Source organism: Euprymna scolopes, chromosome 42 (assembly GCF_053919585.1).
Source record: "Euprymna scolopes isolate OS-2025 chromosome 42, ASM5391958v1, whole genome shotgun sequence".
Taxonomy (NCBI): domain Eukaryota; kingdom Metazoa; phylum Mollusca; class Cephalopoda; order Sepiida; family Sepiolidae; genus Euprymna; species Euprymna scolopes.
Genome location: NC_136523.1, coordinates 45316131 through 45333641, shown reverse-complemented (window position 1 = coordinate 45333641; position 17511 = coordinate 45316131). Strand labels below are relative to the sequence as shown.

Below are 17511 nucleotides of genomic sequence, written 5' to 3'. Positions count from 1 at the left end.
CTATCAGTCTGTTTTTCTTCACATCCGACATATACGACTTGATGTATGATTGATTGATGTTTTCTTTTCATGTTTTTTGTTGTTATTGTTCCGGATTGTGGTGAATAATGGTGGGCCTACATAGCTCAGTCGGTAGAGCATCAGACTTTTAAGAACATTAGGATAAAGTCATCTGAGGGTCTGGGGTTCAAGTCCCCATGTGGGCTACTGACTTTTTTGTATTTTATTTAATATCAGTCTGTTTTTCTTCACATCCGACATATACGACTTGATGTCTGATTGATTGATGTTTTCTTTTCATGTTTTTTGTTGTTATTGTTCCGGATTGTGCTGAATAATGGTGGGCCTACATAGCTCAGTCGGTAGAGCATCAGACTTTTAAGAACATTAGGATAAAGTCATCTGAGGGTCTGGGGTTCAAGTCCCCATGTGGGCTACTGACATTTTTGTATTTTATTTACTATCAGTCTGTTTTTCTTCACATCCGACATATACGACTTGATGTCTGATTGATTGATGTTTTCTTTTCATGTTTTTTGTTGTTATTGTTCCAGATTGTGGTGAATAATGGTGGGCCTACATAGCTCAGTCGATAGAGCATCAGACTTTTAAGAACATTAGGATAAAGTCATCTGAGGGTCTGGGGTTCAGGTCCCCATGTGGGCTACTGACTTTTTTGTATTTTATTTACTATCAGTCTGTTTTTCTTCACATCCGACATATACGACTTGATGTCTGATTGATTGATGTTTTCTTTTCATGTTTTTTGTTGTTATTGTTCCGGATTGTGGTGAATAATGGTGGGCCTACATAGCTCAGTCGGTAGAGCATCAGACTTTTAAGAACATTAGGATTAGGATAAAGTCATCTGAAGGTCTGGGGTTCAAGTCCCCATGTGGGCTACTGACTTTTTTGTATTTTATTTAATATCAGTCTGTTTTTCTTCACATCCGACATATACGACTTGATGTCTGATTGATTGATGTTTTCTTTTCATGTTTTTTGTTGTTATTGTTCCGGATTGTGGTGAATAATGGTGGGCCTACATAGCTCAGTCGGTAGAGCATCAGACTTTTAAGAACATTAGGATTAGGATAAAGTCATCTGAGGGTCTGGGGTTCAAGTCCCCATGTGGGCTACTGACTTTTTTGTATTTTATTTAATATCAGTCTGTTTTTCTTCACATCCGACATATACGACTTGATGTCTGATTGATTGATGTTTTCTTTTCATGTTTTTTGTTGTTATTGTTCCGGACTGTGGTGAATAATGGTGGGCCTACATAGCTCAGTCGGTAGAGCATCAGACTTTTAAGAACATTAGGATAAAGTCATCTGAGGGTCTGGGGTTCAAGTCCCCATGGGGGCTACTGACTTTTTTGTATTTTATTTAATATCAGTCTGTTTTTCTTCACATCCGACATATACGACTTGATGTCTGATTGATTGATGTTTTCTTTTCATGTTTTTTGTTGTTATTGTTCCGGATTGTGGTGAATAATGGTGGGCCTACATAGCTCAGTCGGTAGAGCATCAGACTTTTAAGAACATTAGGATTAGGATAAAGTCATCTGAGGGTCTGGGGTTCAAGTCCCCATGTGGGCTACTGACTTTTTTGTATTTTATGTAATATCAGTCTGTTTTTCTTCACATCCGACATATACGACTTGATGTCTGATTGATTGATGTTTTCTTTGCATGTTTTTTGTTGTGATTGTTCCAGATTGTGGCGAATAATGGTGGGCCTACATAGCTCAGTCGGTAGAGCATCAGACTTTTAAGAACATTAGGATTAGGATCAAGTCATCTGAGGGTCTGGGGTTCAAGTCCCCATGTGGGCTACTGACTTTTTTGTATTTTATTTAATATCAGTCTGTTTTTCTTCACATCCGACATATACGACTTGATGTATGATTGATTGATGTTTTCTTTTCATGTTTTTTTTTGTGATTGTTCCAGATTGTGGTGAATAATGGTGGGCCTACATAGCTCAGTCGGTAGAGCATCAGACTTTTAAGAACATTAGGATTAGGATAAAGTCATCTGAGGGTCTGGGGTTCAAGTCCCCATGTGGGCTACTGACTTTTTTGTATTTTATTTAATATCAGTCTGTTTTTCTTCACATACGACATATACGACTTGATGTCTGATAGATTGATGTTTTCTTTTCATGTTTTTTGTTGTTATTGTTCCAGATTGTGGTAAATATTGGTGGGCCTACATAGCTCAGTCGGTAGAGCATCAGACTTTTAAGAACATAAGGATAGAGTCATCTGAGGGTCTGGGGTTCAAGTCCCCATGTGGGCTACTGACTTTTTTGTATTTTATTTAATATCAGTCTGTTTTTCTTCACATCCGACATATACGACTTGATGTCTGATTGATTGATGTTTTCTTTTCATGTTTTTTGTTGTTATTGTTCCAGATTGTGGTGAATAATGGTGGGCCTACACAGCTCAGTATGTAGAGCATCAGACTTTTAAGAACATTAGGATAAAGTCATCTGAGGGTCTGGGGTTCAAGTCCCCATATGGGCTACTGACATTTTTGTATTTTATTTAATATCAGTCTGTTTTTCTTCACATCCGACATATACGACTTGATGTCTGATTGATTGATGTTTTCTTTTCATGTTTTTTGTTGTGATTGTTCCAGATTGTGGTGAATAATGGTGGGCCTACATAGCTCAGTCGGTAGAGCATCAGACTTTTAAGAACATTAGGATAAAGTCGTCTAGAGTTCAAGTCCCCATGTGGGCTACTGACCTTTTTGTATTTTATTTAATATCAGTCTGTTTTTCTTCACATCCGACATATACGACTTGATGTCTGATTGATTGATGTTTTCTTTTCATGTTTTTGTTGTTATTGTTCCAGATTGTGGTGGATAATGGTGGGCCTACATAGCTCAGGCGGTAGAGCATCAGACTTTTAAGAACATTAGGATAAAGTCATCTGAGGGTCTGGGGTTCAAGTCCCCATGTGGGCTACTGACTTTTTTGTATTTTATTTAATATCAGTCTGTTTTTCTTCACATCCGACATATACGACTTGATGTCTGATTGATTGATGTTTTCTTTTCATGTTTTTTGTTGTTATTGTTCTGGATTGTGCTGAATAATGGTGGGCCTACATAGCTCACTCGGTAGAGCATCAGACTTTTAAGAACATTAGGATAAAGTCATCTGAGGGTCTGGGGTTCAAGTCCCCATGTGGGCTACTGACTTTTCTGTATTTTATTTAATATAAGTCTGTTTTTCTTCACATCCGACATATACGACTTGATGTCTGATTGATTGATGTTTTCTTTTCATGTTTTTTGTTGTTATTGTTCCGGATTGTGCTGAATAATGGTGGGCCTACATAGCTCAGTCGGTAGAGCATCAGACTTTTAAGAACATTAGGATAAAGTCATCTGCGGGTCTGGGGTTCAAGTCCCCATGTGGGCTACTGACTTTTTTGTATTTTATTTAATATCAGTCTGTTTTTCTTCACATCCGACATATACGACTTGATGTATGATTGATTGATGTTTTCTTTTCATGTTTTTTGTTGTTATTGTTCCAGATTGTGGTGAATAATGGTGGGCCTACATAGCTCAGTCGGTAGAGCATCAGACTTTTAAGAACATTTGGATAAAGTCATCTGAGGGTCTGGGGTTCAAGTCCCCATGTGGGCTACTGACTTTTTTGTATTTTATTTAATATCAGTCTGTTTTTCTTCACATCCGACATATACGACTTGATGTCTGATTGATTGATGTTTTCTTTTCATGTTTTTTGTTGTTATTGTTCCAGATTGTGGTGAATAATGGTGGGCCTACATAGCTCAGTATGTAGAGCATCAGACTTTTAAGAACATTAGGATAAAGTCATCTGAGGGTCTGGGGTTCAAGTCCCCATGTGGGCTACTGACATTTTTGTATTTTATTTAATATCAGTCTGTTTTTCTTCACATCCGACATATACGACTTGATGTCTGATTGATTGATGTTTTCTTTTCATGTTTTTTGTTGTTATTGTTCCAGATTGTGGTGAATAATGGTGGGCCTACATAGCTCAGTCGGTAGAGCATCAGACTTTTAAGAACATTAGGATAAAGTCATCTGAGGGTCTGGGGTTCAAGTCCCCATGTGGCCTACTGACTTTTTTGTATTTTATTTACTATCAGTCTGTTTTTCCTTACATCCGACATATACGACTTGATGTCTGATTGATTGATGTTTTCTTTTCATGTTTTTTGTTGTTATTGTTCCAGATTGTGGTGAATAATGGTGGGTCTACATAGCTCAGTCGGTAGAGCATCAGACTTTTAAGAACATTAGGATAAAGTCATCTGAGGGTCTGGGGTTCAAGTCCCCATGTGGGCTACTGACTTTTTTGTATTTTATTTAATATCAGTCTGTTTTTCTTCACATCCGACATATACGACTTGATGTCTGATTGGTTGATGTTTTCTTTTCATGTTTTTTGTTGTTATTGTTCCGGATTGTGGTGAATAATGGTGGGCCTACATAGCTCAGTCGGTAGAGCATCAGACTTTTAAGAACATTAGGATAAAGTCATCTGGGGTTCAAGTCCCCATGTGGGCTACTGACTTTTTTGTATTTTATTTAATATCAGTCTGTTTTTCTTCACATCCGACATATACGACTTGATGTCTGATTGATTGATGTTTTCTTTTCATGTTTTTTGTTGTTATTGTTCCAGATTGTGGTGAATAATGGTGGGCCTACATAGCTCAGTCGGTAGAGCATCAGACTTTTAAGAACATTAGGATAAAGTCATCTGAGGGTCTGGGGTTCAAGTCCCCATGTGGGCTACTGACTTTTTTGTATTTTATTTAATATCAGTCTGTTTTTCTTCACATCCGACATATACGACTTGATGTCTGATTGATTGATGTTTTCTTTTCATGTTTTTTGTTGTTATTGTTCCAGATTGTGGTGACTAATGGTGGGCCTACATAGCTCAGTCGGTAGAGCATCAGACTTTTAAGAACATTAGGATAAAGTCATCTGAGGGTCTGGGGTTCAAGTCCCCATGTGGGCTACTGACTTTTTTGTATTTTATTTAATATCAGTCTGTTTTTCTTCACATCCGACATATACGACTTGATGTATGATTGATTGATGTTTTCTTTTCATGTTTTTTGTTGTTATTGTTCCAGATTGTGGTGAATAATGGTGGGCCTACATAGCTCAGTCAGTAGAGCATCAGACTTTTAAGAACATTAGGATAAAGTCATCTGAGGGTCTGGGGTTCAAGTCCCCATGTGGGCTACTGAATTTTTTGTATTTTATTTAATATCAGTCTGTTTTTCTTCACATCCGACATATACGACTTGATGTCTGATTGATTGATGTTTTCTTTTCATGTTTTTTGTTGTTATTGTTCCAGATTGTGGTGAATAATGGTGGGCCTACATAGCTCAGTCGGTAGAGCATCAGACCTTTAAGAACATTAGGATAAAGTCGTCTGGGGTTCAAGTCCCCATGTGGGCTACTGATCTTTTTGTATTTTATTTAATATCAGTCTGTTTTTCTTCACATCCGACATATACGACTTGATGTCTGATTGATTGATGTTTTCTTTTCATGTTTTTGTTGTTATTGTTCCAGATTGTGCTGAATAATGGTGGGCCTACATTGTTCAGTTGGTAGAGCATCAGACTTTTAAGAACATTAGGATAAAGTCATCTGAGGGTCTAGGGTTCAAGTCCCCATGTGGGCTACTGACTTTTTTGTATTTTATTTAATATCAGTCTGTTTTTCTTCACATTCGACATATACGACTTGATGTCTGATTGATTGATGTTTTCTTTTCATGTTTTTTGTTGTTATTGTTCCAGATTGTGGTGAATAATGGTGGGCCTACATAGCTCAGTCGGTAGAGCATCAGACTTTTAAGAACATTAGGATAAAGTCATCTGAGGGTCTGGGGTTAAAGTCCCCATGTGGGCTACTGACTTTTCTGTATTTTATTTAATACAAGTCTGTTTTTCTTCACATCCGACATATACGACTTGATGTCTGATTGATTGATGTTTTCTTTTAATGTTTTTTGTTGTTATTGTTCCGGATTGTGCTGAATAATGGTGGGCCTACATAGCTCAGTCGGTAGAGCATCAGACTTTTAAGAACATTAGGATAAAGTCATCTGAGGGTCTGGGGTTCAGGTCCCCATGTGGGCTACTGACTTTTTTGTATTTTATTTAATATCAGTCTGTTTTTCTTCACATCCGACATATACGACTTGATGTCTGATTGATTGATGTTTTCTTTTCATGTTTTTTGTTGTTATTGTTCCAGATTGTGGTGAATAATGGTGGGCCTAATAGATCAGTCGGTAGAGCATGAGACTTTTAAGAACATTAGGATAAAGTAATCTGAGGGTCTTGGGTTCAAGTCCCAATGTGGGCTACTGACTTTTTTGTATTTTATTTAATATCAGTCTGTTTTTCTTCACATCCGACATATACGACTTGATGTCTGATTGATTGATGTTTTCTTTTCATGTTTTTTGTTGTTATTGTTCCAGATTGTGGTGAATAATGGTGGGCCTACATAGCTCAGTCGGTAGAGCATCAGACTTTTAAGAACATTAGGATAAAGTCATCTGAGGGTCTGGGGTTCAAGTCCCCATGTGGGCTACTGACTTTTTTGTATTTTATTTACTATCAGTCTGTTTTTCTTCACATCCGACATATACGACTTGATGTCTGATTGATTGATGTTTTCTTTTCATGTTTTTTGTTGTTATTGTTCCAGATTGTGGTGAATAATGGTGGGCCTACATAGCTCAGTCGGTAGAGCATCAGACTTTTAAGAACATTAGGATAAAGTCATCTGGGGTTCAAGTCCCCATGTGGGCTACTGACTTTTTTGTATTTTATTTACTATCAGTCTGTTTTTCTTCACATCCGACATATACGACTTGATGTCTGATTGGTTGATGTTTTCTTTTCATGTTTTTTGTTGGTGTTGTTCCAGATTGTGGTGAATAATGGTGGGCCTACATAGCTCAGTCGGTAGAGCATCAGACTTTTAAGAACATTAGGATAAAGTCATCTGAGGGTCTGGGGTTCAAGTCCCCATGTGGGCTACTGACTTTTTTGTATTTTATTTACTATCAGTCTGTTTTTCTTCACATCCGACATATACGACTTGATGTCTGATTGATTGATGTTTTCTTTTCATGTTTTTTGTTGTTATTGTTCCAGATTGTGGTGAATAATGGTGGGCCTACATAGCTCAGTCGGTAGAGCATGAGACTTTTAAGAACATTAGGATAAAGTCATCTGAGGGTCTTGGGTTCAAGTCCCAATGTGGGCTACTGACTTTTTTGTATTTTATTTAATATCAGTCTGTTTTTCTTCACATCCGACATATACGACTTGATGTCTGATTGATTGATGTTTTCTTTTCATGTTTTTTGTTGTTATTGTTCCAGATTGTGGTGAATAATGGTGGGCCTACATAGCTCAGTCGGTAGAGCATCAGACTTTTAAGAACATTAGGATAAAGTCATCTGAGGGTCTGGGGTTCAAGTCCCCATGTGGGCTACTGACCTTTTTGTATTTTATTTAATATCAGTCTGTTTTTCTTCACATCCGACATATACGACTTGATGTCTGATTGATTGATGTTTTCTTTTCATGTTTTTTGTTGTTATTGTTCCAGATTGTGGTGAATAATGGTGGGCCTACATAGCTCAGTCGGTAGAGCATCAGACTTTTAAGAACATTAGGATAAAGTCATCTGAGGGTCTGGGGTTCAAGTCCCCATGTGGGCTACTGACTTTTTTGTATTTTATTTAATATCAGTCTGTTTTTCTTCACATCCGACATATACGACTTGATGTCTGATTGATTGATGTTTTCTTTTCATGTTTTTTGTTGTTATTGTTCCAGATTGTGGTGAATAATGGTGGGCCTACATAGCTCAGTCGGTAGAGCATCAGACTTTTAAGAACATTAGGATAAAGTCATCTGAGGGTCTGGGGTTCAAGTCCCCATGTGGGCTACTGACTTTTTTGTATTTTATTTAATATCAGTCTGTTTTTCTTCACATCCGACATATACGACTTGATGTATGATTGATTGATGTTTTCTTTTCATGTTTTTTGTTGTTATTGTTCCAGATTGTGGTGAATAATGGTGGGCCTACATAGCTCAGTCGGTAGAGCATCAGACTTTTAAGAACATTAGGATAAAGTCATCTGAGGGTCTGGGGTTCAAGTCCCCATGTGGGCTACTGACTTTTTTGTATTTTATTTACTATCAGTCTGTTTTTCTTCACATCCGACATATACGACTTGATGTATGATTGATTGATGTTTTCTTTTCATATTTTTTGTTGTTATTGTTCCGGATTGTGCTGAATAATGGTGGGCCTACATAGCTCAGTCGGTAGAGCATCAGACTTTTAAGAACATTAGGTTAAAGTCATCTGAGGGTCTGGGGTTCAAGTCCCCATGTGGGCTACTGACTTTTTTGTATTTTATTTACTATCAGTCTGTTTTTCTTCATATACGACTTGATGTCTGATTGATTGATGTTTTCTTTTCATGTTTTTTGTTGTTATTGTTCCAGATTGTGGCGAAGATGGGCGGGCCTACATAGCTCAGTCGGTAGAGCATCAGACGTTTAAGAACATTAGGATAAAGTCATCTGAGGGTCTGGGGTTCAAGTCCCCATGTGGGCTACTGGCTTTTTTGTATTTTATTTACTATCAGTCTGTTTTTCTTCACATCCGACATATACGACTTGATGTCTGATTGATTGATGTTTTCTTTTCATGTTTTTTGTTGTTATTGTTCCGGATTGTGCTGAATAATGGTGGGCCTACATAGCTCAGTCGGTAGAGCATCAGACTTTTAAGAACATTAGGATAAAGTCATCTGAGGGTCTGGGGTTCAAGTCCCCATGGGGGCTACTGACTTTTTTGTATTTTATTTAATATCAGTCTCTTTTTCTTCACATCCGACATATACGACTTGATGTCTGATTGATTGATGTTTTCTTTTCATGTTTTTTGTTGTTATTGTTCCAGATTGTGGTGAATAGTGATGGGCCTACATAGCTCAGTCGGTAGAGCATCAGACTTTTAAGAACATTAGGATAAAGTCATCTGAGGGTCTGGGGTTCAAGTCCCCATGTGGGCTACTGACTTCTTTGTATTTTATTTAATATCAGTCTGTTTTTCTTCACATCCGACATATACGACTTGATGTCTGATTGATTGATGTTTTCTTTGCATGTTTTTTGTTGTTATTGTTCCGGATTGTGCTGAATAATGGTGGGCCTACATAGCTCAGTCGGTAGAGCATCAGACTTTTAAGAGCATTAGGATAAAGTCATCTGAGGGACTGGGGATCAAGTCCCCATGTGGGCTACTGACTTTTTTGTATTTTATTTACTATCAGTCTGGTTGTCTTCACATCCGACATATACGACTTGATGTATGATTGATTGATGTTTTCTTTTCATGTTTTTTTTTGTTATTGTTCCGGATTGTGCTGAATAATGGTGGGCCTACATAGCTCAGTCGGTAGAGCATCAGACTTTTAAGAACATTAGGATAAAGTCATCTGAGGGTCTGGGGTTCAAGTCCCCATGTGGGCTACTGACTTTTTTGTATTTTATTTACTATCAGTCTGTTTTTCTTCATATACGACTTGATGTATGATTGATTGATGTTTTCTTTTCATGTGTTTTGTTGTTATTGTTCCGGATTGTGCTGAATAATGGTGGGCCTACATAGCTCAGTCGGTAGAGCATCAGACTTTTAGGAACATTAGGATAAAGTCATCTGGGGTTCGAGTCCCCATGTGGGCTTCTGACTTTTTTGTATTTTATTTAATATCAGTCTGTTTTTCTTCACATCCGACATATATGACTTGATGTCTGATTGATTGATGTTTTCTTGTCATTTTTTTTGTTGTTATTGTTCCAGATTGTGGTGAATAATGGTGGGCCTACATAACTCAGTCGGTAGAGCATCAGACTTTTAAGAACATTAGGATAAAGTCATCTGAGGGTCTGGGGTTCAAGTCCCCATGGGGGCTACTGACTTTTTTGTATTTTATTTAATATCAGTCTGTTTTTCTTCACATCCGACATATACGACTTGATGTCTGATTGATTGATGTTTTCTTTTGATGTTTTTTGTTGTTATTGTTCCAGATTGTGGTGAATAATGGTGGGCCTACATAGCTCAGTCGGTAGAGCATCAGACTTTTAAGAACATTAGGATAAAGTCATCTGAGGGTCTGGGGTTCAAGTCCACATGTGGGCTACTGACTTTTTTGTATTTTATTTACTATCAGTCTGTTTTTCTTCACATCCGACATATACGACTTGATGTCTGATTGATTGATGTTTTCTTTTCATGTTTTTTGTTGTTATTGTTCCAGATTGTGGTGAATAATGGTGGGCCTACATAGCTCAGTCGGTAGAGCATCAGACTTTTAAGAACATTAGGATAAAGTCGTCTGGGGTTCAAGTCCCCATGTGGGCTACTGACCTTTTTGTATTTTATTTAATATCAGTCTGTTTTTCTTCACATCCGACATATACGACTTGATGTCTGATTGATTGATGTTTTCTTTTCATGTTTTTTGTTGTTATTGTTCCAGATTGTGGTGAATAATGGTGAGCCTACATAGCTCAGTCGGTAGAGCATCAGACTTTTAAGAACATTAGGATAAAGTCATCTGAGGGTCTGGGGTTCAAGTCCCCATGTGGGCTACTGACCTTTTTGTATTTTAGTTACTATCAGTCTGTTTTTCTTCACATCCGACATATACGATTTGATGTCTGATTGATTGATGTTTTCTTTTCATGTTTTTTGTTGTTATTGTTCCAGATTGTGGTGAATAATGGTGGGCCTACATAGCTCAGTCGGTAGAGCATCAGACTTTTAAGAACATTAGGATAAAGTCATCTGAGGGTCTGGGGTTCAAGTCCCCATGTGGGCTACTGACTTTTTTGTATTTTATTTAATATCAGTCTGTTTTTCTTCACATCCGACATATACGACTTGATGTCTGATTGATTGATGTTTTCTTTTCATGTTTTTTGTTGTTATTGTTCCAGATTGTGGTGAATAATGGTGGGCCTACATAGCTCAGTCGGTAGAGCATCAGACTTTTAAGAACATTAGGATAAAGTCATCTGAGGGTCTGGGGTTCAAGTCCCCATGTGGGCTACTGACTTTTTTGTATTTTATTTACTATCAATCTGTTTTTCTTCACATCCGACATATACGACTTGATGTCTGATTGGTTGATGTTTTCTTTTCATGTTTTTTGTTGTTATTGTTCCAGATTGTGGTGAATAATGGTGGGCCTACATAGCTCAGTCGGTAGAGCATCAGACTTTTAAGAACATTAGGATAAAGTCATCTGGGGTTCAAGTCCCCATGTGGGCTACTGACTTTTTTGTATTTTATTTAATATCAGTCTGTTTTTCTTCACATCCGACATATACGACTTGATGTCTGATTGGTTGATGTTTTCTTTTCATGTTTTTTGTTGTTATTGTTCCAGATTGTGGTGAATAATGGTGGGCCTACATAGCTCAGGCGGTAGAGCATCAGACTTTTAAGAACATTAGGATAAAGTCATCTGAGGGTCTGGGGTTCAAGTCCCCATGTGGGCTACTGACTTTTTTGTATTTTATTTACTATCAGTCTGTTTTTCTTCGCATCCGACATATACGACTTGATGTCTGATTGGTTGATGTTTTCTTTTCATGTTTTTTTTTGTTATTGTTCCAGATTGTGGTGAATAATGGTGGGCCTACATAGCTCAGTCGGTAGAGCATCAGACTTTTAAGAACATTAGGATAAAGTCATCTGAGGGTCTGGGGTTCAAGTCCCCATGTGGGCTACTGACTTTTTTGTATTTTATTTAATATCAGTCTGTTTTTCTTCACATCCGACATATACGACTTGATGTTTGATTGGTTGATGTTTTCTTTTCATGTTTTTTGTTGTTATTGTTCCGGATTGTGCTGAATAATGGTGGGCCTACATAGTTCAGTCGGTAGAGCATCAGACTTTTAAGAACATTAGGATAAAGTCATTTGGGGTTCAAGTCCCCATGTGGGCTACTGACTTTTTTGTATTTTATTTACTATCAGTCTGTTTTTCTTCACATCCGACATATACGACTTGATGTCTGATTGGTTGATGTTTTCTTTTCATGTTTTTTGTTGGTGTTGTTCCAGATTGTGGTGAATAATGGTGGGCCTACATAGCTCAGTCGGTAGAGCATCAGACTTTTAAGAACATTAGGATAAAATCATCTGAGGGTCTGGGGTTCAAGTCCCCATGTGGGCTACTGACTTTTTTGTATTTTATTTACTATCAGTCTGTTTTTCTTCACATCCGACATATACGACTTGATGTCTGATTGGTTGATGTTTTCTTTTCATGTTTTTTGTTGTTATTGTTCCAGATTGTGGTGAATAATGGTGGGCCTACATAGCTCAGTCGGTAGAGCATCAGACTTTTAAGAACATTAGGATAAAGTCATCTGAGGGTCTGGGGTTCAAGTCCCCATGGGGGCTACTGCCTTTTTTGTATTTTATTTAATATCAGTCTGTTTTTCTTCACATCCGACATATACGACTTGATGTCTGATTGATTGATGTTTTCTTTGCATGTTTTTTGTTGTTATTGTTCCGGATTGTGCTGAATAATGGTGGGCCTACATAGCTCAGTCGGTAGAGCATCAGACTTTTAAGAACATTAGGATAAAGTCATCTGAGGGTCTGGGGTTCAAGTCCCCATGTGGGCTACTGACTTTTTTGTATTTTATTTACTATCAGTCTGTTTTTCTTCACATCCGACATATACGACTTGATGTATGATTGATTGATGTTTTCTTTTCATATTTTTTGTTGTTATTGTTCCGGATTGTGCTGAATAATGGTGGGCCTACATAGCTCAGTCGGTAGAGCATCAGACTTTTAAGAACATTAGGATAAAGTCGTCTGGGGTTCAAGTCCCTATGTGGGCTACTGACTTTTTTGTATTTTATTTACTATCAGTCTGTTTTTCTTCACATCCGACATATACGACTTGATGTCTGATTGATTGATGTTTTCTTTTAATGTTTTTTGTTGTTATTGTTCCGGATTGTGCTGAATAATGGTGGGCCTACATAGCTCAGTCGGTAGAGCATCAGACTTTTAAGAACATTAGGATAAAGTCATCTGAGGGTCTGGGGTTCAAGTCCCCATGTGGGCTACTGACTTTTTTGTATTTTATTTAATATCAGTCTGTTTTTCTTCACATCCGACATATACGACTTGATGTCTGATTGATTGATGTTTTCTTTTCATGTTTTTTGCTGTTATTGTTCCAGATTGTGGTGAATAATGGTGGGCCTACATAGCTCAGTCGGTAGAGCATCAGACTTTTAAGAACGTTAGGATAAAGTCGTCTGGGGTTCAAGTCCCCATGTGGGCTACTGACCTTTTTGTATTGTATTTAATATCAGTCTGTTTTTCTTCACATACGACATATACAACTTGATGTCTGATTGATTGATGTTTTCTTTTCATGTTTTTTGTTGTTATTGTTCCAGATTGTGGTGAATAATGGTGGGCCTACATAGCTCAGTCGGTAGAGCATCAGACTTTTAAGAACATTAGGATAAAGTCATCTGAGGGTCTGGGGTTCAAGTCCCCATGTGGGCTACTGACCTTTTTGTATTTTATTTACTATCAGTCTGTTTTTCTTCACATCCGACATATACGATTTGATGTCTGATTGATTGATGTTTTCTTTTCATGTTTTTTGTTGTTATTGTTCCAGATTGTGGTGAATAATGGTGGGCCTACATAGCTCAGTCGGTAGAGCATCAGACTTTTAAGAACATTAGGATAAAGTCATCTGAGGGTCTGGGGTTCAAGTCCCCATGTGGGCTACTGACTTTTTTGTATTTTATTTACTATCAGTCTGTTTTTCTTCACATCCGACATATACGACTTGATGTCTGATTGATTGATGTTTTCTTTTCATGTTTTTTGTTGTTATTGTTCCAGATTGTGGTGGATAATGGTGAGCCTACATAGCTCAGTCGGTAGAGCATCAGACTTTTAAGAACATTAGGATAAAGTCATCTGAGGGTCTGGGGTTCAAGTCCCCATGTGGGCTACTGACTTTTTTGTATTTTATTTAATATCAGTCTGTTTTTCTTCACATCCGACATATACGACTTGATGTCTGATTGGTTGATGTTTTCTTTTCATGTTTTTTGTTGTTATTGTTCCAGATTGTGGTGAATAATGGTGGGCCTACATAGCTCAGGCGGTAGAGCATCAGACTTTTAAGAACATTAGGATAAAGTCATCTGGGGTTCAAGTCCCCATGTGGGCTACTGACTTTTTTGTATTTTATTTACTATCAGTCTGTTTTTCTTCACATCCGACATATACGACTTGATGTATGATTGATTGATGTTTTCTTTTCATATTTTTTGTTGTTATTGTTCCGGATTGTGCTGAATAATGGTGGGCCTACATAGCTCAGTCGGTAGAGCATCAGACTTTTAAGAACATTAGGTTAAAGTCATCTGAGGGTCTGGGGTTCAAGTCCCCATGTGGGCTACTGACTTTTTTGTATTTTATTTACTATCAGTCTGTTTTTCTTCATATACGACTTGATGTCTGATTGATTGATGTTTTCTTTTCATGTTTTTTGTTGTTATTGTTCCAGATTGTGGCGAAGATGGGCGGGCCTACATAGCTCAGTCGGTAGAGCATCAGACGTTTAAGAACATTAGGATAAAGTCATCTGAGGGTCTGGGGTTCAAGTCCCCATGTGGGCTACTGGCTTTTTTGTATTTTATTTACTATCAGTCTGTTTTTCTTCACATCCGACATATACGACTTGATGTCTGATTGATTGATGTTTTCTTTTCATGTTTTTTGTTGTTATTGTTCCGGATTGTGCTGAATAATGGTGGGCCTACATAGCTCAGTCGGTAGAGCATCAGACTTTTAAGAACATTAGGATAAAGTCATCTGAGGGTCTGGGATTCAAGTCCCCATGGGGGCTACTGACTTTTTTGTATTTTATTTAATATCAGTCTCTTTTTCTTCACATCCGACATATACGACTTGATGTCTGATTGATTGATGTTTTCTTTTCATGTTTTTTGTTGTTATTGTTCCAGATTGTGGTGAATAGTGATGGGCCTACATAGCTCAGTCGGTAGAGCATCAGACTTTTAAGAACATTAGGATAAAGTCATCTGAGGGTCTGGGGTTCAAGTCCCCATGTGGGCTACTGACTTCTTTGTATTTTATTTAATATCAGTCTGTTTTTCTTCACATCCGACATATACGACTTGATGTCTGATTGATTGATGTTTTCTTTGCATGTTTTTTGTTGTTATTGTTCCGGATTGTGCTGAATAATGGTGGGCCTACATAGCTCAGTCGGTAGAGCATCAGACTTTTAAGAGCATTAGGATAAAGTCATCTGAGGGACTGGGGATCAAGTCCCCATGTGGGCTACTGACTTTTTTGTATTTTATTTACTATCAGTCTGGTTGTCTTCACATCCGACATATACGACTTGATGTATGATTGATTGATGTTTTCTTTTCATGTTTTTTTTTGTTATTGTTCCGGATTGTGCTGAATAATGGTGGGCCTACATAGCTCAGTCGGTAGAGCATCAGACTTTTAAGAACATTAGGATAAAGTCATCTGAGGGTCTGGGGTTCAAGTCCCCATGTGGGCTACTGACTTTTTTGTATTTTATTTACTATCAGTCTGTTTTTCTTCATATACGACTTGATGTATGATTGATTGATGTTTTCTTTTCATGTGTTTTGTTGTTATTGTTCCGGATTGTGCTGAATAATGGTGGGCCTACATAGCTCAGTCGGTAGAGCATCAGACTTTTAGGAACATTAGGATAAAGTCATCTGGGGTTCGAGTCCCCATGTGGGCTTCTGACTTTTTTGTATTTTATTTAATATCAGTCTGTTTTTCTTCACATCCGACATATACGACTTGATGTCTGATTGATTGATGTTTTCTTGTCATTTTTTTTGTTGTTATTGTTCCAGATTGTGGTGAATAATGGTGGGCCTACATAACTCAGTCGGTAGAGCATCAGACTTTTAAGAACATTAGGATAAAGTCATCTGAGGGTCTGGGGTTCAAGTCCCCATGGGGGCTACTGACTTTTTTGTATTTTATTTAATATCAGTCTGTTTTTCTTCACATCCGACATATACGACTTGATGTCTGATTGATTGATGTTTTCTTTTGATGTTTTTTGTTGTTATTGTTCCAGATTGTGGTGAATAATGGTGGGCCTACATAGCTCAGTCGGTAGAGCATCAGACTTTTAAGAACATTAGGATAAAGTCATCTGAGGGTCTGGGGTTCAAGTCCACATGTGGGCTACTGACTTTTTTGTATTTTATTTACTATCAGTCTGTTTTTCTTCACATCCGACATATACGACTTGATGTCTGATTGATTGATGTTTTCTTTTCATGTTTTTTGTTGTTATTGTTCCAGATTGTGGTGAATAATGGTGGGCCTACATAGCTCAGTCGGTAGAGCATCAGACTTTTAAGAACATTAGGATAAAGTCGTCTGGGGTTCAAGTCCCCATGTGGGCTACTGACCTTTTTGTATTTTATTTAATATCAGTCTGTTTTTCTTCACATCCGACATATACGACTTGATGTCTGATTGATTGATGTTTTCTTTTCATGTTTTTTGTTGTTATTGTTCCAGATTGTGGTGAATAATGGTGAGCCTACATAGCTCAGTCGGTAGAGCATCAGACTTTTAAGAACATTAGGATAAAGTCATCTGAGGGTCTGGGGTTCAAGTCCCCATGTGGGCTACTGACCTTTTTGTATTTTATTTACTATCAGTCTGTTTTTCTTCACATCCGACATATACGATTTGATGTCTGATTGATTGATGTTTTCTTTTCATGTTTTTTGTTGTTATTGTTCCAGATTGTGGTGAATAATGGTGGGCCTACATAGCTCAGTCGGTAGAGCATCAGACTTTTAAGAACATTAGGATAAAGTCATCTGAGGGTCTGGGGTTCAAGTCCCCATGTGGGCTACTGACTTTTTTGTATTTTATTTAATATCAGTCTGTTTTTCTTCACATCCGACATATACGACTTGATGTCTGATTGATTGATGTTTTCTTTTCATGTTTTTTGTTGTTATTGTTCCAGATTGTGGTGAATAATGGTGGGCCTACATAGCTCAGTCGGTAGAGTATCAGACTTTTAAGAACATTAGGATAAAGTCATCTGAGGGTCTGGGGTTCAAGTCCCCATGTGGGCTACTGACTTTTTTGTATTTTATTTACTATCAATCTGTTTTTCTTCACATCCGACATATACGACTTGATGTCTGATTGGTTGATGTTTTCTTTTCATGTTTTTTGTTGTTATTGTTCCAGATTGTGGTGAATAATGGTGGGCCTACATAGCTCAGTCGGTAGAGCATCAG

General features: G+C 37.6%; 1 protein-coding gene and 61 non-coding genes across 63 annotated transcripts in view; 61 read left to right on the top strand and 1 right to left on the bottom strand.

The window, feature by feature from the left end:
- Positions 1–17511, bottom strand: part of LOC145267073 (transmembrane protein 232-like) — a 288020-nt gene that overhangs the window by 134655 nt on the left and 135854 nt on the right. The gene's annotated exons all lie outside the window — the stretch shown is intronic.
- On the top strand, positions 115–206 carry Trnak-uuu (transfer RNA lysine (anticodon UUU)). The gene is given in 2 exon segments: positions 115–151; positions 171–206. It is a non-coding gene; the product is annotated as a tRNA-Lys (tRNA).
- On the top strand, positions 345–436 carry Trnak-uuu (transfer RNA lysine (anticodon UUU)). Its single transcript is given in 2 exon segments — positions 345–381; positions 401–436. It is a non-coding gene; the product is annotated as a tRNA-Lys (tRNA).
- Positions 575–666, top strand: Trnak-uuu (transfer RNA lysine (anticodon UUU)). Its single transcript is given in 2 exon segments — positions 575–611; positions 631–666. It is a non-coding gene; the product is annotated as a tRNA-Lys (tRNA).
- Positions 805–902, top strand: Trnak-uuu (transfer RNA lysine (anticodon UUU)). The gene is made up of 2 exons: positions 805–841; positions 867–902. It is a non-coding gene; the product is annotated as a tRNA-Lys (tRNA).
- Trnak-uuu (transfer RNA lysine (anticodon UUU)) lies at positions 1041–1138 on the top strand. Its single transcript has 2 exons — positions 1041–1077; positions 1103–1138. It is a non-coding gene; the product is annotated as a tRNA-Lys (tRNA).
- On the top strand, positions 1277–1368 carry Trnak-uuu (transfer RNA lysine (anticodon UUU)). Its single transcript is given in 2 exon segments — positions 1277–1313; positions 1333–1368. It is a non-coding gene; the product is annotated as a tRNA-Lys (tRNA).
- Positions 1507–1604, top strand: Trnak-uuu (transfer RNA lysine (anticodon UUU)). The gene is made up of 2 exons: positions 1507–1543; positions 1569–1604. It is a non-coding gene; the product is annotated as a tRNA-Lys (tRNA).
- Positions 1743–1840, top strand: Trnak-uuu (transfer RNA lysine (anticodon UUU)). The gene is made up of 2 exons: positions 1743–1779; positions 1805–1840. It is a non-coding gene; the product is annotated as a tRNA-Lys (tRNA).
- Positions 1979–2076, top strand: Trnak-uuu (transfer RNA lysine (anticodon UUU)). Its single transcript has 2 exons — positions 1979–2015; positions 2041–2076. It is a non-coding gene; the product is annotated as a tRNA-Lys (tRNA).
- Trnak-uuu (transfer RNA lysine (anticodon UUU)) lies at positions 2215–2306 on the top strand. Its single transcript is given in 2 exon segments — positions 2215–2251; positions 2271–2306. It is a non-coding gene; the product is annotated as a tRNA-Lys (tRNA).
- Trnak-uuu (transfer RNA lysine (anticodon UUU)) lies at positions 2896–2987 on the top strand. The gene is given in 2 exon segments: positions 2896–2932; positions 2952–2987. It is a non-coding gene; the product is annotated as a tRNA-Lys (tRNA).
- On the top strand, positions 3126–3217 carry Trnak-uuu (transfer RNA lysine (anticodon UUU)). Its single transcript is given in 2 exon segments — positions 3126–3162; positions 3182–3217. It is a non-coding gene; the product is annotated as a tRNA-Lys (tRNA).
- Trnak-uuu (transfer RNA lysine (anticodon UUU)) lies at positions 3356–3447 on the top strand. The gene is given in 2 exon segments: positions 3356–3392; positions 3412–3447. It is a non-coding gene; the product is annotated as a tRNA-Lys (tRNA).
- On the top strand, positions 3586–3677 carry Trnak-uuu (transfer RNA lysine (anticodon UUU)). The gene is given in 2 exon segments: positions 3586–3622; positions 3642–3677. It is a non-coding gene; the product is annotated as a tRNA-Lys (tRNA).
- Trnak-uuu (transfer RNA lysine (anticodon UUU)) lies at positions 3816–3907 on the top strand. The gene is given in 2 exon segments: positions 3816–3852; positions 3872–3907. It is a non-coding gene; the product is annotated as a tRNA-Lys (tRNA).
- Trnak-uuu (transfer RNA lysine (anticodon UUU)) lies at positions 4045–4137 on the top strand. The gene is given in 2 exon segments: positions 4045–4082; positions 4102–4137. It is a non-coding gene; the product is annotated as a tRNA-Lys (tRNA).
- On the top strand, positions 4276–4367 carry Trnak-uuu (transfer RNA lysine (anticodon UUU)). Its single transcript is given in 2 exon segments — positions 4276–4312; positions 4332–4367. It is a non-coding gene; the product is annotated as a tRNA-Lys (tRNA).
- Positions 4728–4819, top strand: Trnak-uuu (transfer RNA lysine (anticodon UUU)). Its single transcript is given in 2 exon segments — positions 4728–4764; positions 4784–4819. It is a non-coding gene; the product is annotated as a tRNA-Lys (tRNA).
- Trnak-uuu (transfer RNA lysine (anticodon UUU)) lies at positions 4958–5049 on the top strand. The gene is given in 2 exon segments: positions 4958–4994; positions 5014–5049. It is a non-coding gene; the product is annotated as a tRNA-Lys (tRNA).
- Positions 5188–5279, top strand: Trnak-uuu (transfer RNA lysine (anticodon UUU)). The gene is given in 2 exon segments: positions 5188–5224; positions 5244–5279. It is a non-coding gene; the product is annotated as a tRNA-Lys (tRNA).
- Trnak-uuu (transfer RNA lysine (anticodon UUU)) lies at positions 5639–5730 on the top strand. Its single transcript is given in 2 exon segments — positions 5639–5675; positions 5695–5730. It is a non-coding gene; the product is annotated as a tRNA-Lys (tRNA).
- Positions 5869–5960, top strand: Trnak-uuu (transfer RNA lysine (anticodon UUU)). Its single transcript is given in 2 exon segments — positions 5869–5905; positions 5925–5960. It is a non-coding gene; the product is annotated as a tRNA-Lys (tRNA).
- Positions 6099–6190, top strand: Trnak-uuu (transfer RNA lysine (anticodon UUU)). Its single transcript is given in 2 exon segments — positions 6099–6135; positions 6155–6190. It is a non-coding gene; the product is annotated as a tRNA-Lys (tRNA).
- Trnak-uuu (transfer RNA lysine (anticodon UUU)) lies at positions 6558–6649 on the top strand. The gene is given in 2 exon segments: positions 6558–6594; positions 6614–6649. It is a non-coding gene; the product is annotated as a tRNA-Lys (tRNA).
- Positions 7010–7101, top strand: Trnak-uuu (transfer RNA lysine (anticodon UUU)). The gene is given in 2 exon segments: positions 7010–7046; positions 7066–7101. It is a non-coding gene; the product is annotated as a tRNA-Lys (tRNA).
- On the top strand, positions 7240–7331 carry Trnak-uuu (transfer RNA lysine (anticodon UUU)). The gene is given in 2 exon segments: positions 7240–7276; positions 7296–7331. It is a non-coding gene; the product is annotated as a tRNA-Lys (tRNA).
- On the top strand, positions 7470–7561 carry Trnak-uuu (transfer RNA lysine (anticodon UUU)). The gene is given in 2 exon segments: positions 7470–7506; positions 7526–7561. It is a non-coding gene; the product is annotated as a tRNA-Lys (tRNA).
- On the top strand, positions 7700–7791 carry Trnak-uuu (transfer RNA lysine (anticodon UUU)). The gene is given in 2 exon segments: positions 7700–7736; positions 7756–7791. It is a non-coding gene; the product is annotated as a tRNA-Lys (tRNA).
- On the top strand, positions 7930–8021 carry Trnak-uuu (transfer RNA lysine (anticodon UUU)). The gene is given in 2 exon segments: positions 7930–7966; positions 7986–8021. It is a non-coding gene; the product is annotated as a tRNA-Lys (tRNA).
- On the top strand, positions 8160–8251 carry Trnak-uuu (transfer RNA lysine (anticodon UUU)). Its single transcript is given in 2 exon segments — positions 8160–8196; positions 8216–8251. It is a non-coding gene; the product is annotated as a tRNA-Lys (tRNA).
- Positions 8390–8481, top strand: Trnak-uuu (transfer RNA lysine (anticodon UUU)). The gene is given in 2 exon segments: positions 8390–8426; positions 8446–8481. It is a non-coding gene; the product is annotated as a tRNA-Lys (tRNA).
- Trnak-uuu (transfer RNA lysine (anticodon UUU)) lies at positions 8611–8702 on the top strand. The gene is given in 2 exon segments: positions 8611–8647; positions 8667–8702. It is a non-coding gene; the product is annotated as a tRNA-Lys (tRNA).
- Positions 8841–8932, top strand: Trnak-uuu (transfer RNA lysine (anticodon UUU)). Its single transcript is given in 2 exon segments — positions 8841–8877; positions 8897–8932. It is a non-coding gene; the product is annotated as a tRNA-Lys (tRNA).
- Trnak-uuu (transfer RNA lysine (anticodon UUU)) lies at positions 9071–9162 on the top strand. Its single transcript is given in 2 exon segments — positions 9071–9107; positions 9127–9162. It is a non-coding gene; the product is annotated as a tRNA-Lys (tRNA).
- Trnak-uuu (transfer RNA lysine (anticodon UUU)) lies at positions 9301–9392 on the top strand. The gene is given in 2 exon segments: positions 9301–9337; positions 9357–9392. It is a non-coding gene; the product is annotated as a tRNA-Lys (tRNA).
- Positions 9531–9622, top strand: Trnak-uuu (transfer RNA lysine (anticodon UUU)). The gene is given in 2 exon segments: positions 9531–9567; positions 9587–9622. It is a non-coding gene; the product is annotated as a tRNA-Lys (tRNA).
- On the top strand, positions 9974–10065 carry Trnak-uuu (transfer RNA lysine (anticodon UUU)). The gene is given in 2 exon segments: positions 9974–10010; positions 10030–10065. It is a non-coding gene; the product is annotated as a tRNA-Lys (tRNA).
- On the top strand, positions 10204–10295 carry Trnak-uuu (transfer RNA lysine (anticodon UUU)). Its single transcript is given in 2 exon segments — positions 10204–10240; positions 10260–10295. It is a non-coding gene; the product is annotated as a tRNA-Lys (tRNA).
- Trnak-uuu (transfer RNA lysine (anticodon UUU)) lies at positions 10656–10747 on the top strand. The gene is given in 2 exon segments: positions 10656–10692; positions 10712–10747. It is a non-coding gene; the product is annotated as a tRNA-Lys (tRNA).
- Positions 10886–10977, top strand: Trnak-uuu (transfer RNA lysine (anticodon UUU)). Its single transcript is given in 2 exon segments — positions 10886–10922; positions 10942–10977. It is a non-coding gene; the product is annotated as a tRNA-Lys (tRNA).
- Positions 11116–11207, top strand: Trnak-uuu (transfer RNA lysine (anticodon UUU)). Its single transcript is given in 2 exon segments — positions 11116–11152; positions 11172–11207. It is a non-coding gene; the product is annotated as a tRNA-Lys (tRNA).
- On the top strand, positions 11568–11659 carry Trnak-uuu (transfer RNA lysine (anticodon UUU)). Its single transcript is given in 2 exon segments — positions 11568–11604; positions 11624–11659. It is a non-coding gene; the product is annotated as a tRNA-Lys (tRNA).
- Trnak-uuu (transfer RNA lysine (anticodon UUU)) lies at positions 11798–11889 on the top strand. The gene is given in 2 exon segments: positions 11798–11834; positions 11854–11889. It is a non-coding gene; the product is annotated as a tRNA-Lys (tRNA).
- Trnak-uuu (transfer RNA lysine (anticodon UUU)) lies at positions 12250–12341 on the top strand. Its single transcript is given in 2 exon segments — positions 12250–12286; positions 12306–12341. It is a non-coding gene; the product is annotated as a tRNA-Lys (tRNA).
- Trnak-uuu (transfer RNA lysine (anticodon UUU)) lies at positions 12480–12571 on the top strand. The gene is given in 2 exon segments: positions 12480–12516; positions 12536–12571. It is a non-coding gene; the product is annotated as a tRNA-Lys (tRNA).
- On the top strand, positions 12710–12801 carry Trnak-uuu (transfer RNA lysine (anticodon UUU)). Its single transcript is given in 2 exon segments — positions 12710–12746; positions 12766–12801. It is a non-coding gene; the product is annotated as a tRNA-Lys (tRNA).
- On the top strand, positions 13162–13253 carry Trnak-uuu (transfer RNA lysine (anticodon UUU)). The gene is given in 2 exon segments: positions 13162–13198; positions 13218–13253. It is a non-coding gene; the product is annotated as a tRNA-Lys (tRNA).
- Trnak-uuu (transfer RNA lysine (anticodon UUU)) lies at positions 13614–13705 on the top strand. Its single transcript is given in 2 exon segments — positions 13614–13650; positions 13670–13705. It is a non-coding gene; the product is annotated as a tRNA-Lys (tRNA).
- Positions 13844–13935, top strand: Trnak-uuu (transfer RNA lysine (anticodon UUU)). The gene is given in 2 exon segments: positions 13844–13880; positions 13900–13935. It is a non-coding gene; the product is annotated as a tRNA-Lys (tRNA).
- Trnak-uuu (transfer RNA lysine (anticodon UUU)) lies at positions 14074–14165 on the top strand. The gene is given in 2 exon segments: positions 14074–14110; positions 14130–14165. It is a non-coding gene; the product is annotated as a tRNA-Lys (tRNA).
- Positions 14526–14617, top strand: Trnak-uuu (transfer RNA lysine (anticodon UUU)). Its single transcript is given in 2 exon segments — positions 14526–14562; positions 14582–14617. It is a non-coding gene; the product is annotated as a tRNA-Lys (tRNA).
- Trnak-uuu (transfer RNA lysine (anticodon UUU)) lies at positions 14747–14838 on the top strand. The gene is given in 2 exon segments: positions 14747–14783; positions 14803–14838. It is a non-coding gene; the product is annotated as a tRNA-Lys (tRNA).
- On the top strand, positions 14977–15068 carry Trnak-uuu (transfer RNA lysine (anticodon UUU)). The gene is given in 2 exon segments: positions 14977–15013; positions 15033–15068. It is a non-coding gene; the product is annotated as a tRNA-Lys (tRNA).
- On the top strand, positions 15207–15298 carry Trnak-uuu (transfer RNA lysine (anticodon UUU)). Its single transcript is given in 2 exon segments — positions 15207–15243; positions 15263–15298. It is a non-coding gene; the product is annotated as a tRNA-Lys (tRNA).
- Trnak-uuu (transfer RNA lysine (anticodon UUU)) lies at positions 15437–15528 on the top strand. Its single transcript is given in 2 exon segments — positions 15437–15473; positions 15493–15528. It is a non-coding gene; the product is annotated as a tRNA-Lys (tRNA).
- Trnak-uuu (transfer RNA lysine (anticodon UUU)) lies at positions 15667–15758 on the top strand. Its single transcript is given in 2 exon segments — positions 15667–15703; positions 15723–15758. It is a non-coding gene; the product is annotated as a tRNA-Lys (tRNA).
- Trnak-uuu (transfer RNA lysine (anticodon UUU)) lies at positions 16110–16201 on the top strand. Its single transcript is given in 2 exon segments — positions 16110–16146; positions 16166–16201. It is a non-coding gene; the product is annotated as a tRNA-Lys (tRNA).
- On the top strand, positions 16340–16431 carry Trnak-uuu (transfer RNA lysine (anticodon UUU)). Its single transcript is given in 2 exon segments — positions 16340–16376; positions 16396–16431. It is a non-coding gene; the product is annotated as a tRNA-Lys (tRNA).
- Trnak-uuu (transfer RNA lysine (anticodon UUU)) lies at positions 16792–16883 on the top strand. Its single transcript is given in 2 exon segments — positions 16792–16828; positions 16848–16883. It is a non-coding gene; the product is annotated as a tRNA-Lys (tRNA).
- On the top strand, positions 17022–17113 carry Trnak-uuu (transfer RNA lysine (anticodon UUU)). Its single transcript is given in 2 exon segments — positions 17022–17058; positions 17078–17113. It is a non-coding gene; the product is annotated as a tRNA-Lys (tRNA).
- Positions 17252–17343, top strand: Trnak-uuu (transfer RNA lysine (anticodon UUU)). The gene is given in 2 exon segments: positions 17252–17288; positions 17308–17343. It is a non-coding gene; the product is annotated as a tRNA-Lys (tRNA).